This window comes from Myiozetetes cayanensis, unplaced genomic scaffold, assembly GCF_022539395.1.
Source record: "Myiozetetes cayanensis isolate MyiCay16 unplaced genomic scaffold, myiCay2020 scf5-8, whole genome shotgun sequence".
Classification (NCBI taxonomy): Eukaryota; Metazoa; Chordata; class Aves; order Passeriformes; family Tyrannidae; genus Myiozetetes; species Myiozetetes cayanensis.
The window spans coordinates 49783659-49792433 of NW_026087742.1; positions in this window are offsets into that span (position 1 = coordinate 49783659).

Sequence of the window (8775 nt, forward strand, 5' to 3'; positions counted from 1 at the left end):
GCTTAGTTACAGCTGACCTTGGAGGTGATAACATCCACAGTTGGTACAGTTTTTATGCTTAAAGTTCCCAGAAGCTGTATTTGCCTGAGGGCATCTCAGGCTGCATCTGACTGAGTCACTCCTTTTAAGGCCTGAGCCCCTCAAGTCTTGGAGTACGTTTGCTAAGGCAACTTCTCTACAAAAATTCATCCATAGCTGATGCTTTCTACTCACAGGCTTGGTTGTTCTTCACTTTAATGTAAAAATCTCAGTGGTTAAAACATTCTTAAGGTGAAGGATCTGGTTTGCTGTTTGTGCAACAAAGACTTCAACTCTTTTTGTCAGGTAAACAGCCCATGGTCCAGGGGGACAGAGAAGGAATGAAAACACAGTCTGTCCCTTCTGTTGAAGCTGCTACACTTTGAAAGAATTAAAAATGCATTAGATCAGAGAGAGGGAATTAGTCTTTAACCTCATGGTTTATGGCATTTATTTGGGAAGGACAAAAGATGGATTTGTGTGTCTGTGTTACAGACAATTTATAAGTTTTATATTCATAAATCCAGAGACAATCAGTGGAGCAGGGACTTCAGCCCAGGGTGCCCTGCTCCCATCTATTCCTCTAATCAGAATAGAGGCTCCTGCTTAATCTGTCTGAAGGCAAACGAAGCCTTTAGTCTACAAAAAGTGTAAGAGGCTCAAAAGAAGAAGGGAATGGAGCATTTCCTGTCTTTCCTTTTTCTCCTTGAGTAGTCCACATAGAGGCTCTTAGGAGACAGGAGATTCCCTAAAGGAGAAAAACTAATTGTTCTCTGTCTTTATCATCCTGGAAGAGTTCTGTAATCACTAAAGTGTAGAGCAGATACAGGAGTCTTCTGGCTACACTTTTTTCCTTTTTTTGTTTGTTTGTTTGTTTGTTATTTTTGTTTGGTTGATTGGTTTTTGTGGTTTGTTTTGGTTTGTTGTTTTTTTTTTTAAAGGGAAATGAGCACCTAAAACCTTCAGAAAAACCTCTGCTTGAGGGAGTAATAGCATTAAAATACCTGAACATCAAAAAGATTCAGAATTCACTGTACAACTCTGTCCTCAGCATACTCTTACCACCTAGCTTAGTATTTGTAGATCTTTTTCCAAGGCACTTAGTTCTTGCTTTATGGTCAATGGGTGCAGAGTTACTTTACTATAAAGGCTGGTTTCTTTCAGATGCAAGATCCTAGAAGAGGAACATCCCCACATTGAGTATTTCAACAGCAATACTGCTTCTAAAGTCTATTGTTTTTGAAAACCTCTTGGTCTCTGTTTAACGGTAACAGATATAGTGATATTGGTAATGTTGATATACCTTATGGGAGAATGGAAACTAATTCAAAAATAATTCTGATGGTCTTGTAACAAAATTCTAGTCTTTAAACCATTTCTTTTGTAGGTCAACAATCCAATAAAATATTCACCACCATCTTAAATTATAAGAAAAACCATGAGATCATAAAGATTAGAGATGGAAAATACTATCACAGTTCTGACAAAAGATTGCTCTTTAACATTCTTCACTGCTATTTTGTCCAGTTCATTTTAAATGTCTTGGGTAATGAGGCTTCTTCTTCCCAAAGGAGACATCTCTTCGAAGTTGAATTCTTCCAATTATAAGGAATTTTTTTCTGATGATCAGGTTAATGGAAGTTTCTTACGTTTCAGCTCATTACTTTAGCTATAGTGCCCCGTGTTCACGTACATAATTTATTTCTCCCATTGGTGTTTACATCTCTGTAACATGTATTATTTACGTCTAGCCTAAGTGTGCAAAATATTTCAGATGTTCAAGGAAGATCTTCACTCCAATTATATTTTAAAGCAAAGAAGAGAATACAATATAAATCAATACAAAAGTATAAACCCAGTAGGAAAGTATCTTTTAAAATGTGTTGTTTTGTTCATTTACAGTTTTGTGTCTAACATGAAGACACAACACAATAGTGTACAATCTGATTGCTTCTGTCATCCGTCAAGCATGCTTACAGTGCTTTTTAAAGCACTTTAAAATATGTTAGCTTTTTCTATTTGTTTGTTCTCAAATTAAAACAATGCCATTCTAAATAGAAATAAATGTTAAATAAAATTTGATAGAGTTTAGTATAGTCACCCTGTTAACAAAACACTGTTTTGCTAGTACAAAACTGTCTTTCCTTGTTGGACAGACTTTGAAGTATTGCATTTCCTGAGCCCTTGTAATGCATCTTTATTAACCACAAAACAGTCACTTCTTAATCCCACTTTGGATAAAATAAGTAACTTGAACTTCTCATCTCTCTTATTCTTAATCAAGACTTTCAGATCTAACAGTATTCCAACAGTGCTCTTCTGAACACTTGTAATTTTTAAGTACTTTTGTCAAACTAGAATTGGATACAGTTATGTCACCACTGAACACTCCTGTATCTGAAGGCTATACCAAATGCCTTGGAACATTGTTCTGGGAGCTTCTCTTTAGACAGCTAACCACTGTGACCCCTAAATCCTTTTCAGAGTCACTGCTTTCCAGGACACTGTCTCCAGTCTTCTAAACGTGACCTACATTCTTTGTTCCTGCTGAATGACCTTGCATTCAGCTGTCTCAAAAAGCGTGTTCAGATGATCCTGTCTTACTAAAGGATGTCAATTTCCCTACAGAAAAACTGTTTTTTCTTTGCATTATTTAGTGCTTTATGCATTTGATGTCATCTGCAAATTTTACAGTTAATGCTGTTAAATATTTCTTCAGATCACTCATAAATTTATGTAGTAGCAGAGGACAGCATTTTCTAAAATGTGGGGCTCAATCCCCCAAGGAAGCGGCATCAAGGGCGTGTTTATAGCTCATTCCACTTCATGTCAGAGAGGCACTCAGCTCTCAGGATGCCAAACCAGGCCAAGGGAACTGGTGCTAGTGCCGTCGCATATGCCCGGTTCAGCAAACAGCTTGTGCCAGCTCCCAGCAGGGATCTGAGCAACTGGAGCAGCACCAGCCAGCTGGGCACTGCAGAGGCGTGCGGTGGGGTGGCGGAGTCCTGGCACCAGCCACACGTTGGGAAGAACTCGCTTATGAAAAAGAACAGAACTCCACGAATTCCTCAAGATTACCCAGGGGATGATGATTAGCTGTTTACGGTTACTTTTGCAGAGCTTCTATTTAGCTGGGTTTTAATTAATTATTATGTGTTACACTGATTTTGTATAATGCTAATCGCTTAATTAGATTGATATACTGTTGTGTGTCTGTTGCTTTACAGAAGGATATGTCAGTGTAGTCATCTTTATCAATCATAAATTCAGCAATTTCACCCAGAAAGCTGCCCAATTTGACATGCTCATTGTCACTAATTACACAATCATTTTCTGTATTGATGGCATCACATATCAGGCCTTCAGTTGTTTTACCTCTTAGTGATTCCAGCATAGATAGAATTATATAACCAAGATCATATTTTTTATGTTGTTGAAATGTAACCCTAGCTTTATCCATGTTTTTAATACTTCCTTAGCATCCTTCTGTTTCTTGAATAGCAACATTAAATGTTCAGGCAGATCAGTAATGATTTCTTTTTAAAGTACTCATATATGACACATTATTTGCATATTATTTTAAGCAAAAGCATATTACATTCCTGATTAGGATGGAACCACATTATGAACACATTATGACCACATTATGTTCTGGATCACTATTGACAATTTCAACTGTTTTCTTCTAATAACAGTCCTATCATTTTGCTAGGATTAATTTTATTCACAATATTATTTTTTTTTAATTCCTCTTTCTCCTTAGTATTTCTGGGTGTAAAATTTCTCCCTGATAATTTGTCATATGTCTGTTTTTGATATTTCACTTGTCCAAACTTATAATAATGGGCAAAAGAAAACCATAGTTCATCCTCAGGTAAGTAATCAGCCAATGTGTCCCAAATCACTAAAGGATATGTGAGGGCTGTAAACAGGAAACAATTGGGGAAATCTCAGGTCATTCAAAGAGAAGAAATTAAGTGGGAAGACATTAGTGATCCGGGAGATGTCTCAAATTCTTCTTGTATAGGAGTAGTTTTTTCACCTTCTAGATGCTAATTTTTCAGTGTACTGGCCATATGAGGTTGTCAAGCACTGTCTGCTGAGTTCTACACCTCCTGTTACAACCTGAATCAGATCCTTTGGACACTTTTCCGAGTGAAGATTTGGATGCCATCCTCTCTCACAATTCATTCACAGGTTAGGGGTGTAAGGCAACAGCTGATACTGTAACTAGACTACCCCTTCTCTCATCATGCAGGTTGTGTACTATGGAGGGATGTGGGTCTGCTACTTACATGGTCTGAAAAGGCTCCTTCACTGACATGACAGTCCTTCCACTCAACCACCCCATGACATGGAACAGCAGCAGGTAAAATTAATTCCATTGCCTTTAATTAAAGATCTATCTACATTATGGCTGAAAGTCAAATTCTGATTAATTTAAAGGAGATTCAACCTCCTAACTATCATGGTAATCTCAGAGATTTCAGCCCAACTGTTTAATACCATCAGCGCATGGATAAATAGTAAGTATTGCTTCAAGATGCTGAGTAGGAAATAATTTTACCTCCAAATTATTGAAAATGTAAATTCTGGAGAAGTACTCTTTAATAACATCTCTGTTGATGCTAATTTAGCTATGCTTGGCCACCATAAGGTTGTGAACTGTTGTAAGTGTCTTCAGGTAAAAGATAAACAAAATGATCACAGATATCAATACTAAATATTACTAAAGAAAAACAAAGGTACATATATGGGCAGTAATAGTTTTAGGTCTGATAGAGCAGACTGTTTTAATTAGCAGTTTACTGAAGGAGTAATTTTGATTCTTGTGGTAACATGGCTTAAGATAAAATCACATCAAAGTATAATATTCCACAGTCATCATAGATTGTGTCAGGGATGCACAGATAACCAAATTAGTATACACAAAGGAAAAAGAATGAAAGTTAGAGACTCTTTGTGATAAACTAAACAGAAGGCAATTAAACATAACTGATAGTCTTCTCACCTTCCCCTGAAGAAAGAATTTAATTGCCTAAAAGTGTGCTCAGACTTCAGAAACCTAAATATAAAACTGAAATCGGCCCAACATACTACCCTTTTGGACAGTTCCAGGTACCTCCAGTTCTATTGAAGCAAACTAGAATTACCCAAAAGTTCCTTAAAAACTTGAGCTTGAAAAGTCTTCAGCCAGTCTAAATGACAATGATCTGGAATGATTAAAATTTAAATGTCTTCAGGAGTGGTTGTTTTAGAATTACTTGTTAGAAAATGTAAGGCAAAAGCTCTGGGCTGGGGTAGGTTTATGTTTGCTCTAATTTTAAAATTCTCTAGATTGTCAGCTTTGTCAGAAATAAGGCCATTGTTATCTATATGGTAACTATGTTTAGGTGGGGAAATTAATGAGGTTTAGAAGAAAATAGGGTAACTGGATGATAACTCTTCTTCTGTTTGTCCCTATGATTATATTTTGAAGGTTTAGGTGCACTCAATGTGAAATATATTCACATATAGCCTTACACATGAATTTTGGTAAAAAAGAGGCTATTGCCATTAATAGCCATAGAGAACTCAGAGACAATTCTTAAGATTACATTTAAACAATTGTTGATAGGAAGGAAAATGGTATTAAGAAAGTTAATCCACATGGTCTTAGATAGTAACAAAGCAAAACCTAATTTGCCATGAAAGTGGAATTCAGAGTCCTCTGTTTTGAAGAACTAATTAATTTTACTTTAGCATACGATAGTTTAATGTAAAATATCCCTTGAAAATTTACAAATGGCTGTTCTACTCAAACAGAATTATACATCTTTAAAGAACCTTAAATCATGCATGGTTTAAGTTTGTGAAGTTTCAATAATGGAATTTATTGTGGAAAAAGCAGTATTTCTTTAGGCTTAGCAATTAATTGATGATATTGCAGTAGATAGTGACAATAAAATTTATCTTTTCTTTCTTCCTTTTTGGGTGATATAGGCCTAGGGGAAACTGTTTTGTTTCCTCAGTTTATTTTATCAGAGTTATTACATTTAGAATTATCTAAACAACAGAAAACCTACTTCTGTGTTTAAAAAATTGGCTGGTTTTTGATGCTCTGGAATACCATTGTGGAAGGAATCAGACAATAAATAGATATGTGGAACTACTATAGAGCCAGGAGCTCTCACAGAAGCTAGTTTCAACCATTTTTTAATCTTTTTAATTACACAGTTATCACAGAAGAGGAAGACCTTTCTTTCTTTCATTGGTCAGGTTCCTTTTCAGGTATCTCTAATTCCTTAATTATATGTCCATTGTAAAAGATCTCTCACAGTGATGTCAATATTTCCATGGTAAATTGAGGTTTCTCTGTAAAGCCAAACTTAAGCACTAATTTCTCACTCCATAACACTGCTGTCTAGTGTGGTGGTAACATCTCACTTGTCTAAGCAGTAAGTTACTCTGGGATTAGAAGAGTAAGCTATGTCAAGGTTGCAGGGAAAGCTTCAGCTAAGCTTTTTTTGGGTCACTGACTTTATTTATCCTCTGTGGAATCTCACAGTTCTCCTATCCCTCAGTCAGTCTCGGAGCTGAAGTACTCTGTCATCCATAACTTACTGAAAAGGTTGGATGAGTTTGGGTACCTTTGGGTATCCAGTAGACCTGTGAAGTGTCACACAATTAAACAGATCCTGTCTCTCCTCTTTATCTCTGTCTGTACCTGATGCATTCATGCAGTATAGCACTTTGCTTTCCTAGTCTGACTATCATGTTCCTCGGATGATATCCTAGCTCTGCAGTTACTTCCTTCCCTGCCTTCCTCCCTCTGCTTAATCACATGCTATAAGGTGCCAGACACATCCCACACCATACACCAAACTGTAGTGCTCTCTCATGCACAAAGGAAGATAATTAAGGAATGTATGAAGTATGGTTTGTTTTGCAGAAGAAATAAAGCTCTTAGAAAAAAATTTTTTTAACAAAAAGACAATCTAAAAGATATGTTTATATTCCTTTTAGACATACAATTTTGTGATGGTCATCTATGAAGCCTCGGGTTTATCCAAATATACCAGAAGTGTTGACTGTGTCTGAGGTTTGTCCGTGCAACTCACAGGGTTCTTTTTTACCCTGCTATCATTCTTCCAGCCTGTGTTCTCAAGCTATGGCTCTTCTGGCCTTGTCCTCTCAACAAGAGTTTTCAGGATCTATGGCTGTGGTCACTGACCCTTAACAGCTTATATGTTTGTTAGAATACCTACACTGAGAACATTTCTCTTCTGCCTGTTTCCTCAGGCACGGTGCTGCTGGAACATTCCGAATATAGCAAACATCCCATTAACCAAGCAATACACCTAATCTCTCTCAGAACAGCTCTAAATTTAACATGGTCATTAAAAAAATGCTGCTAGGGATTCATCTCACAGACCTGCTACTATTCTCTTGCCTACAAAATAAAAGACTAGCACAGTATCTTAATTATGCCAAATAACTATGAGTTACAATCAGAGACTCTTAAGATACATTTACTCCAGAAGCTCAGGAGAGCATATGAAAAGGGGAGGGAATGAAAATGAATTTGATAATAAAGCTGAGATTTTCCTTACTATGCATGTTACCATGTCAACCTGAGTTATGCAGCATCACATTTGAGATCTATTCAAGACCCCTTCAAAAGCTTAGCAACTAACCAGGATATTATAGATGGATTTTTAGCTGATTTTGACATCTTTTGCATGATAAATGCTTCTTAAACACATTCTTTTTCTGGTTTAATATCAAATACAACTGAGCAAATGTTTAATTATATCCATGCAGATGGTTTGTTATGTAAGAGATAATTACTCTCCCACTTTGAAAGAACTAAACCATGCAGAAAACATGAGGCTCAATCATTTTAAGATAGCAAGTAACTTAATACAAAGTATTATTTCTTGCATATAGCAGAGGAAAAACATGAAACCTCAATATTTTCTATGTGTATGAGTTTTGATTGTTTAATGAGGATTCTTTTAAGTTACTATGTGAATATTTCCTCTGTTCCCTCTTAACATCAGCATAGCTTTCCACTTCTGTCTGGCACTGGTCTAAAGCCTTTTATTGAAAACTGAAGCAATGTAAAATCTGACAGCTAATCTTTCAGAAAATACACTTTTCTTTATTCTAAAGTACTTATATATATATAATGTCTTTATGACTTAAAATATTTTACATATGTTTTGAGGAGTATTAGTTCTGGTTTCAGCATCTTAGATTTGAGCATTGTCTAAGCTGGTACACAGCAGAAGTTGGTAGATAGAAGCTGTTAAAGAATAATAACATTTTTACCTGTTTCCCATGTTAGGTGAGTTATTTAAATGTTTTGAGGAACAAAAGGTGCAAAAAAATATGCCTTAAAACTAAAATAAAATATCAGCTTGAAATATTTTAAATTTGCATTCTTAGTAAAGAACCTGGACTGTGGTTTTTTTTGGTTTTTTGGGGGGGTTTTTTTGTTTGTTTTTTTTTGTTTGTTTGGGTTTTTTTGTTTGTTTTGTTTTGGTTTTTTGGGTTTTTTTTGTAGTAAAACACTGTATTAAACCTGCAAAAGGGAATAAACCCAGAAGGGACAAATGCACTCCACAACACCATGATAATCACTTAGCTAGATGAAAGTCACCAATAATGTAAAAGTGGTTAACCAAAGTTTATCATCAGATGTAGAAAGTTCCCTCACTTTTAAGACAGATGGTAAAAAAATTGTTCCCAGAGCAGCAGAACAACTGGAATTCA